The following is a 10,589-nucleotide window of genomic DNA, read 5'->3' as shown; positions in this document are numbered from 1 at the left end:
AGCATTATACCGAGCCATTGGGTAGCCCCTTGTACCAACTATGTGACATGCCATGGAGAGTCGTTGGGAAGACTCGGCACCACACCTCATCGGGTTGCTCCCACACCGACATGTACGACTCGAAATCCTCGGCATGGTCGGTGGGGTCGCTATCCCCTTTGTATGATATGGCTGGCAGCTTCAGTTTAGTTGGCACCGGGACGTCGAGGACGTAGGCACTGAGGGGCTGTCTGACCACGTGTCGAATGACACGCGACGATCGGCTCCTCGCACCTTTAGTCCGGCTTGCCTCCCTCTGTCGGGAAGGACTTCTCATTGTCCGACTTAGGTGAGTCGGACTTCTCTCTTCATTTCTTCGGGGGTGGCCTCGTTGATGCCGCGGCGACGATGTCCTCCCGCGAGGGGGGAAAGGACTTTGGTCTGCCACTGGCAACACGGGCACCGCTGGCGTTTTGGTACGCCCAACCTCTTGCATTGCTCCGGACAAGTTTTTCGGAGTCACCTTAGGGGCCCCGGTCACCTTTGGGTGCGCTGCTGTAACCGTCGTTACGACGGGGGTTAGCGGCGTACTACCCATCAGGTGCAGGAATAGCTTCAGTTTCGCTGTATCAACCACATGTCCCATGACGGTGACTTGGTCGGCGGGCAGCGGTGTTTCTGGCTCTCTTGGCATCCCGTACTTCACCGACTCAATCACTCGGCCGGTGGGGGACTGCCTGATCTCAGAATTAGTGAACGTCTCGTCCTGGTAGAATTCAGTTTCTACACTCACAAGTTCTGGCTGTTTTGACATCTTCGTAGCTTTTTGGGTGGGTTTTGTTTTGTGTTTTTAAGGGATTTGACTACCTTTTAGTATCTAGTTCCCACAGACGGCGCCAATTGTTCCGGGTGTAATTACACCCGGAACAATTTCAAAACATTATACACGCACATTTAAGTTTTAATGTCAAATGTGGTGAAATTTTAGTACTAATATATACCTCCTTCATTTTCATATGATGTATTCATTTTATTAAAATGCTCCACTCATATATATTCAACAAATGGGTATACCGTATAAAAACGAAGGAAGTATTAGACAGGAAATTATATATAATCAAAATATATCGTCATAATATGAATCGGGTTACATAACTTACATTATCGAATTTTTATGAATACTCGATACATGGGCCATTGCCCATTGGGCCGAGCAAACATTGGTTTCATAATTCGAAAATACAAAATATGCAAGCACCCGACCCATAATATAACACAATTAATGTAACGCCCCGTAATTTCGGACCGTTAATATATTTCGGAAATAGTTAGTAATCAAATAAAATTTGATATTAATGTATTTAAAGTAAAAATAATTCAAAGAAATATAATTTTATTATATTTTGAAGAAAAGTATTTATTTTGATAGTTTCAAAATGTTTAAAAATAGTTTAAACCGTGTAAAACTTTTTATTTCGAAATAAGGGCGTATCGGGGGGAAAATGACAATTCTTTTGAACGTTGGGTAAACGATTTTGGAAATGGGTCGTATAAATACTCAATTTTCTTGTAATCTCGTGTTTAAAAACTTTGGTCTTGTCGGAATTTGCATTTGACCTACGGTTTTAATTATTATCGAAACGAGCCAAAACCGACTCGTAAAAATCCCGACTCAAACCCGCTCTCCTCCTTTCCTTTCTCCCTACCCGCGGCACCCTCCCCCTACCTTCCCTTTTTTCTGATTTTTCCTCTATCTTCTTCTTCTACCTTCAAAAAAATAAGAAAAACACCATTTTATCACAAATTCAAGCTAAAAATCACCATATCTCACTCATTTCTACTCGGATTTTCGCAAAATTTACATTTCCGGAATCCTCTCGTCGAGATCTACAACCTTGTATGTTTTAATTTCAGTTTTCTTGAAGTTGTTTTAAGACGAATTTTGGGTAAAATTCGGTATTTATGCTTATTTGTGTGTTTTTATTGTTTATTTAGGTGAAGAATTGGAGGACGAGTTCGGGGACTCGTATATTGTCGAGGATAGCGGCTAGTTGTTGTTAGGGTTTGGGTTTTGAGGTGCTAATTGCTCATTTTCTAGCTTAAGGTAACATATTTCGAGTTACTCGACGAATAATCGTCACAATCTTTGTTGTTTTTGTATGTTTGGTGATTTTTGTTTGAGTAGTAATTTTCACATGTTAAAATGATTGCATACATGTTTAATCCATGTATTTTTGTTAGTTTTAGTTAACATATTAGTATTGGGAACGATTAATTATGTTTCAGACGGTCTTACACTAAACAAAAATGGAAAAAATGGTGGTGTAGGGGTGACGGCCAGCAGCCGGCAGGCCCACGGCAGGCCACGGCAGGCCTTGGGGTTGGCCCGGGTTGGTCCGTTGCTTGTTTCGCGGTTTTTCGTACAATATTGGTCATTTCGGGTTAATTAATGTTAAAGTTGTATAAGTCACATATGAGTACACTTAAAAATTGAATCATACTAGTAGTAGAAATTATTCTTATATTGGTAGTTAGCATATGTTAGTATAGGTTATAAAATGAAATGGTAATAAAAAGGCTTAAAATGAATAATGTTAGTAGTAAAGATAATGAGATTGGTAAAATTAAGCTTATATTGATAGTTATCACATGTTAGGATAGTTTATAAGATGAAATTGTAATAATTTGGCTCAAGGTAAATTTTATAGCAATAATTGCCATGTTTTGATGATTGTGCCGAAAACTGAGCCTAGTCCCTTTGACTCGATGCGATGTCGATTAATTGAGTGATTGGTCACCGCAATTTAACCCGCACTGCCGCGCAGGTCAGGGTTGCGGGTAAAAATTCGGTTGAATGAATTAGATAATCGACATTTTTCTTGTTTTAGGCCATTTATTATATTTTTATTTCACATGTGTAATTAGTTGATTTAAGTAGCTTCTTATATTGTAGAAACGGCCCTAGATTCCCTGAAGCCTTTAATATGGTTAATATTGTTAGAATTGGTAATTAGTATTGAATACTTATTGAGGATACTGTTGGATTATCTCATTTGAATAGACATTTATATAGCCTTTCACATGATAGAATGTTAGCATTTAGGTTGGTAAGTTGGACTTTTTGTCCTCTTATGGTTAAGTGGGTGTCTTACTTGTCTTGTGTGGTGTGGGCTAAAGTATTCAAGCTGGGACTAGCTGGGACTAGGTCCTAGGTGAGTATTTCGGCCTTCATCATAGATAGGTCTTTATAGTCTTTGACGAGTATATGTTCACTGCTTGATAGCCTTTGTGTTCCTGACTAGTGGATTTATATCCAAGTTGGGGCATGACCTCGTTACTTATTTTGATAGTAAGTGGTCAGCTTAAGTACTAGCCAACCCTTTGGTGGACTCCTTAGGGTACTCACTTTGTTTTAGAAAAATTGTGGGTCTTGGGTGCGGTGGTGTGTATCCGCATGTCTAGGTCTCAAGCAGATTTTAGGCTAGGGTTGTGTTGTGTCTTGGCCATGTTTTATTAATATTAACCGCTGAGCCAAGATACCGGTTCGATTACCTTCCCTACCTCGTGGTATAGACTCGAGTTACAAAGTGACTATTGACCGTACTAAGAACTTATGCCTGTCTTTGATATATTGCCCTTTCTTGTATGGTGACTTTATGAATTGTAATAGGTGAGATGTAAGCCGGTTACAATTGATAAAGTTTGGATTACTGCTTGTTATATGTTTCACATGATAGTCTAATTTGGTCAATTTAGGGCTCGTATGTTAGAATACTTGATAATTGAATTATTTATCATGTTGTTTACATGTTTCATTACATGTTACATTATATATGACGATTCGTGGCTGGGAGGACTCGAAGTTACTCCCCACTGAATTGTGGCTTTCGTGTTTGTATAAAATGCGATTGACAGGTTGTTGATGCTTTGTTGGGGTCACAGACGAGCTAGTGAGCATAAGAGAACCTCGGACCTAGTTTTGGCTATTCTTATAGTAAACCTTTTAACTTTTGGTCTTGTATATAATTTGAAGGGACATATGTCTCCCTTTTCTATTTTGGGTTTGTATCATTACGTTTTCTTATCGTTAGCTATGTATGTAAATTAGTTCGTTAGCATTGCAGGTTTTGGCACCCGCCTTTTGGGAATGTTGGAAGTGTTGTGATTGGTTTAGAAATTTTTTTGAACTTACAGGTTTTTATATAGTTGGACCAATTACAAACATATCCTACCAGTTTTTCCGTAGGTTTTAGGTGTTAATTTATCGTGTTATTTAAGGGTGTCACAATTAACAACATTACACATTTCCTCATATAAATAATCCAACAACAAACTTTACCCCTCCATTTTATAAAAACTCTCGTCTGACCTCCCTCCCTCCCTTCTCATTTGAGTTTTCTAATTAACAACACTACCGCCGACACCGCATCTCCTCTTATTTCATTCATAATAAACTCAAATCATCCTCTTCTCTCATTTATAATCTCGTCTAACCTCGCTCCCTCTTATCAACATTTAACTCTCCTAAATCTTCAATCTTCATCACCATCCCATGCGAGATTTGTGCCTCTCACGATCCTAGCTTCGTTTCTTAGTTAGATCCTCATCAAAGATGACACCATTGATTGATAGCTTTTAGAGGTCTAATTTCTTTCATTTTTTTACTCGCATGCAACATAATTATCACAATTCGTGTTTAATTATTTTTACACTTCTTAAATTACTTTTCAAGTATTTATTCGTTAGTTCGATTAGTTTTAATTCTCTATAAATTTTTAAGTAAATACTCTCATTTACCTGATTATTATTTATTTTTTAAAAGTTGATTTTTTTATAAAATTATTAGTGATTTATTACTTAATAATTTAGTATCATAGATCTCTTAATTTTAAATTTTACATTTTTATTATGTTTATAATAGTAATTTCACATATCTGATGATTTTTTTTCATTTCTATAAAATTATTTCCTGATTTAAAATTTGGTGATTTTTTATATATATGTATCGTAGATATTGTGAAAATCGTTACTTATTTTTATAAATTATGAATAAGAATATTTATAAATCTGAGGAGTTTTGATCTTTTTTTATTAAAATGTTGTAAATGTTCAAATTTTATTATAAATATTTGTTTAAAACTAAATATTTGTATATTAAGATATGTATTTCTGTGTTCTGCATTTTGGAATGGATACCTTATAGGAAAAAGGTGGGGAAGAAGCTTGAAGTTAAATTATGGAATACACATGAGTTTGATGAGGAATTTGTAATTTGATGTTTTGAAATGATTATTTGTAACATTTTGTAAATTTTGGATGTGCATAATGTATTAGGAATTTGTAATTTTTGGATATTCATATTGTATTATAATGTATGGTTTTATGTAAAATCACTAATTAAATAAGAGAAAGAGTTGAGATGTTAAATATCATATATTATAATAATATCATCATATCATATAATATAATGCACCATATAATATAACTTTCAATTAAATGTATTGAGTATATTAAAAAGTAAGAAAGAGTATAATTAATTAATTGTGTTGAAGAACATGTGTGAGGAATTTTACAGCTAGTCTTGCTTGTGACGGGCTAATCCCGTCACAAACTTGTGACCTCTCACAAAAAGAGAGGGGGGACAAGGTGTGGCACCCCCATGTGCTTCCACTCACCTCTCAATGAGTATTTCGTGAGAGATGTGACGGATATCGCCCGTCTTCAATGAGATTTTGTGGTAATTTTAGGAATTTTTTTTTACAGTGGACCCCAACTAAAAAATTGAGAACCAATCACAATCCATTAAAAAACCTAGCTTTTATACTAGGTAGATTGTGTGGCACGTAATTAGAAATGCAATTTGATGTAACAACTAGTTTTATTACCCGTGAAATTCATGGGCTCGCAATGCTGTTGTTGGTGTCTTGTAAACCCAAATTTGCGATCGCAGTGGCCCTAAAGACAAAATAGACTAATAAGAAAAAAAATTATTAATCAATACGTATATTGTCATAATATATCTTTAAAGTATATTTATTGTTATGTATATGACTACAATTTACTAAACTTTGCCACGGTATATTATTAGTTTGTCACGAATATTGCTACGTTTGTTAGTGTTTTGCAACGATTATTTTTATTATTGTTTTCTATTTTTTGTTTCTTTGTTTATTATGCGCTTTCTCTCGGTCATTTTCTACCTTTAACAATTAAAAACAATTAATCTATGTAATTAATTCAACCTAATAGAAATTTTTCAAAATAGAAAGTTTTATATTTTTGTTTGCGAACTATAATTCAAGATTATTTTGTCAAGCTTAATGTTTGAGTCAAGATACAAGCTTAATGTCTCAATTATTTCACAAATAATTGTGTAGTAGCAACACAAAACTAGCAATCAACGACACGAAACAAAGCAAATAATGAATAAAAATACAAACTTTAAAGCAGAATTAGACTTAATACAAATACAAATAATAAATAAGGTCCCGTTTTTTGTTTTACTTTATTTCGTTTCCAGTTCAATTCCATTCAGTTTCGCTTAAATCAGTATGGAAATATAGAGCCGTAAGTGGTAGAGTAGTTGTTGTTGTTGATAAAGATGAAAAAATTCGGGTTGTTGCGTAGTAGTACGATTAATCAATCTTTGTTTTGTTAAATTCGTTCGTTCGTTCATTACTTATGATCATAACGAGACTCGTTGTAGTATGTCGTAAATATTATCTCGTAATACTATTATGAGCTTAGGGTTAGTTGCCCTAGCTAGCTTATGTATCCTATATATACTTTCGTATGATGAATAATAAAGCAAGTCGTATCGTTCCGTCGTATTTCCTTTTTAACAGATCACTTAATTAACTGGATTTTATCAATTGTTTTTGTTAATCAATCTTTGTTTTTACGGGGTTGTCATGTTGCGTAGTTGTTTGTTTAAGACGGTGTCCTATTTTGGGAGTTTGTGTGGGTTGTGGCCGTGAGTAGTAAGTGTAGCGTGTGGTGGCTGTTTATTTGGAGTCTGTCTTAGGCTAGTGTATTGATAGGTGACGTAATGGTAGAAATTTCAGGTCAGTTAGTTGTCGTGGCGGCATGCCATATTAATATTGTCCCTGTTTTGTCTGTCGACTGTGGTGAGTTGTTGTTGTTGGGCGTCGCTGATAGCAGCGTGAACAATATGGATTATGAGTTAGTCATTGAGTGTAGTCCATATGGTCTTGCTTGGTGTTGTGAGAATGTTGATTTCACTTGTAAATTCAATTTTTATTTCAGGTATGGACCAGCATAATCAGTTCATTTTCCTTGTCGGACTTATGAAAGTGCGGGAGGTGCTTGTGAATGAAAGAGCAATACACCAAGGATTTGTTGGTGGACTCCTAAGTACTAGGGCTTAAATAAGTACTATAATTAATATTATACCATGCCCCCTTTTTTTTTATTACGAGTAGCTTTTTAATCATTCTAGTTATCGCCACTATGTATGCACTTTTTTCGATTTTTAAGAATGTTAACATATTGCCAGACTGCTACACTGGTATTTCAACTCATTACTAAAATGCCCTTGTGTCTTTACTCTGATTAAAAAATTCAGCCATCCCTACCAACAATCCAATAAGAAAAAGTGTTCCTAATGCTCTTAAAAAATAAAAAAATACGTAATTTATTTTCGCAATACAAATTTTACTCATTACAGTACTTTTTGCAATAAACTTTCCATTTACTACCCTTATACTAAAAAAACCGCAAACTTCATTCCCTCTTTTTTCTCTCTATTGTTCCATAGCTTCCATCCTTACCTTAGTTCAACCTCCTTCAATATTCAATTATGATTAATTATTCGATTATAGAAGATATATTTATTTATTAGTTTACTAATCTATTACAATTAATCAAATTGTCTCCTTTATAATTTTGTAAATTTTTAATTAGGATTTATGCTCAATTACTATTACTTGTTATTGGATGGTGGGATATTGGTGTAGCCCTGTGGTAGATGTCGCCATTGACTATGTAGTTTGATAAATTTTGTGTCCGATTTTGCCTTACCATTATTCCACCGAACTTTTTACTTAAATGGGGTTTAAAACCAAAGTATTTACAAAAGTGGTGCTCATTTCAAACTAATTACAAGAAATGAGTCCACGTCATAATCGGAGGAATTTTTTATTTTTTTGGGATATTCTACGGTGTACCCTTGAGTTTTTGGGTTTTCTATGATGTACCCCTCCTTTTTTTATATTCTACATTATACCCATATACTTCATACTTATTCTCCATTATAACCTCATTTAACTCTTCATTAACTTTATCACTATTAAACAACCGTAATTTGACCTTTATTATGACTTATTAATGTTGTATCACTATCCTATATGAGAAACTTCACAAATCACTCTTAATAAGCACCAACTACTATTAAAAACATCTACTATAACTCATGACACGATAATGGAGATTTGATGACTTTTAGTTAGTTTCGTATACTATTTGGTTGGTTAATGAGTAATTCCGCAAACTAATAAGTAAATAACTAAGTTATCGAGTAATTGGAATGGTAAATAAACGATTTAATAGGTCATTTAAGAAACTAAGTTAACAAATATAATAAAAAGGTCATGGTATAGACTATTGTTGTAATACCCCGAAAAAAAAAAATAATAATAACATTATTTTATCAAATGACTAAAATGACATATTTATTATATTGCCCGCTAATACGGAAATATAGTTAATATCGGAATAACGTTTGTATGAGAGACGGATCGCAATGGCCTTAATGACCCACGTGTCTTTCAAGATAATGATGATGATTCATTATGGGATAATACTTATCAAGTAATCATCATAGGCTACGTACCATGCATGTCATTGTGAGTTCCTTAGCCAATTAAAAGGTGAGCATACAACATTTGCTTGGACATTAAGTTTTCTCTTTTGCCTATAAATAGGCATGGGCCGTGAGTCTTTAAAAACACAACAAAAACTTATTTTTAGAACTTTGTCTCTCATATAAATACAAAGTGAGATAAGTGTCTATTTTCCGAGGTCGTCTCAAGGGTTGAGAACGTTAGTCTATCTACCGGTGTGGATACACTAGAGACTCCGTATTTTCGGGGTTAGACCAATTTATTGTCTACACATAAAATATGTATCCATTTACTCAATTTTACAAGTTTCTTAAATTGTCTCTCGTACACATAAATGAGAGATAATTAGAGAACTCATTATTAATTACTCCGTAGTAATTAGGTCTCTACGGATATAATAAGGTATGATTTCGGGACCCTTCGTCGTAGAAATAAGTAATAATATAATGATTATTATATACTATTATAAATCGTCTCATGTTATCTTATCATTATAGTACTCACATGATATATTAACTGTCTTTATCTGAACATATGGTTGTCATATTAATACTATTGTTATAATGTACTATTGGCCAATTGTAGCATTCGGAATACGATTACGGGAGGGGGACAACATTACAAATTTGACCTGTGTACATGGAAGGGGGCACTGCCTCATGTGAACTACGGTTTTGATTATTACTGGTAAAAATGCCAGGGGGTTTACACGGGTCTTAGACTCGGGATCCTGTGTACATGGAGGAGGGCTTAGCCTAGGGGAGTTTTCTACTCCGTAATGTCTCTCTATTCAGTAATGGTAGACCGGTATAATTGTAAAGTGAGTTATTGCATTCTAAAATGACAGGTTGTGCATGTCTATTTAATAATTATTTGATTGTGTTCATGTGACTTATTTTATAGTACTTGTGAGACCAGAAAGAAATGAACTATTAAAATGGAGGTAAGTAGGGCCGGTGGAGGTGACCGGAGTCATACTCAGCCTGTGGTTGGCTGATCCGTTACTTTCATTCTTTTTCAGGTACAAGTAAGGGGGAAGGTCAAGTGTGAAGATTTTCAGATGACCTAATAGGATGAATAATGTAATCGAGTGATTAGTTTCTATCTTTATTTTTGTATAAGCCTTGTATTCTCCGAAGGGGGAATACGGCGGTGACGCCCTTGTAATTCCGCTGCTGTCTTTTATTAATAAAAAGAGCTATTTTGAGCTGCCCGTCTCGCTTCCGGGCGTTACAAAATGGTATCGAGCAGCCACCGCAATCACGCGTGGTGAGCCTTCGGCCGCACGTCTAGCGGGAAAAAGATCTGTGGGGCTAGTTTATAAAACTCGTAACAGATTAAAATAGAAACTGACTAATAGAGAGTGGGGTAGATATAAAGTGTCTCGGATTACTTGTTTAAGTGATTTGTTTACTAATTCTTTTATTGCTTTTGATGGGGCATATTCTGCACCGCTGACCAAGTCAACATATCGAGCAAGGTCAAGGGTATCCATAGCAAAGTCAACGACTTAGACAGCCTAGCCGACACAATCCATCGGCTGTCACACTGGGTCTCGGCCGACAAACTAGCTACCGGGACGCATATCCGCGTACTCATATCCAAGACCCTCGGCTAGCCTCCTCGGTCCATCGGAGGGGTAAAACGGTCTTTCCACCTAATGAGCCACTTGGCCACTTGGCCACTACGTGACAAAAGGTGAATGCCTATAAATACTCCTCAACCTTCATTGAGGAAAGGATCCACAAA

General features: G+C 35.5%; 1 protein-coding gene across 1 annotated transcript in view; it reads right to left on the bottom strand.

The window, feature by feature from the left end:
• Window positions 1–263: 263 nt before the first annotated feature.
• The window catches only part of LOC141643916 (uncharacterized), a 226,123-nt gene continuing 215,797 nt past the window's right edge, over window positions 264–10,589 (bottom strand). The window contains exon 12 of the mRNA XM_074453306.1: window positions 264–273. The gene's annotated coding sequence lies outside the window, so the exon portion shown is untranslated. The remainder of the gene's footprint in view (window positions 274–10,589) is intronic.

Source organism: Silene latifolia, chromosome 2 (genome assembly GCF_048544455.1).
Source record: "Silene latifolia isolate original U9 population chromosome 2, ASM4854445v1, whole genome shotgun sequence".
Classification (NCBI taxonomy): Eukaryota; Viridiplantae; Streptophyta; class Magnoliopsida; order Caryophyllales; family Caryophyllaceae; genus Silene; species Silene latifolia.
This window is presented reverse-complemented; position numbering and strand designations above follow the sequence as displayed.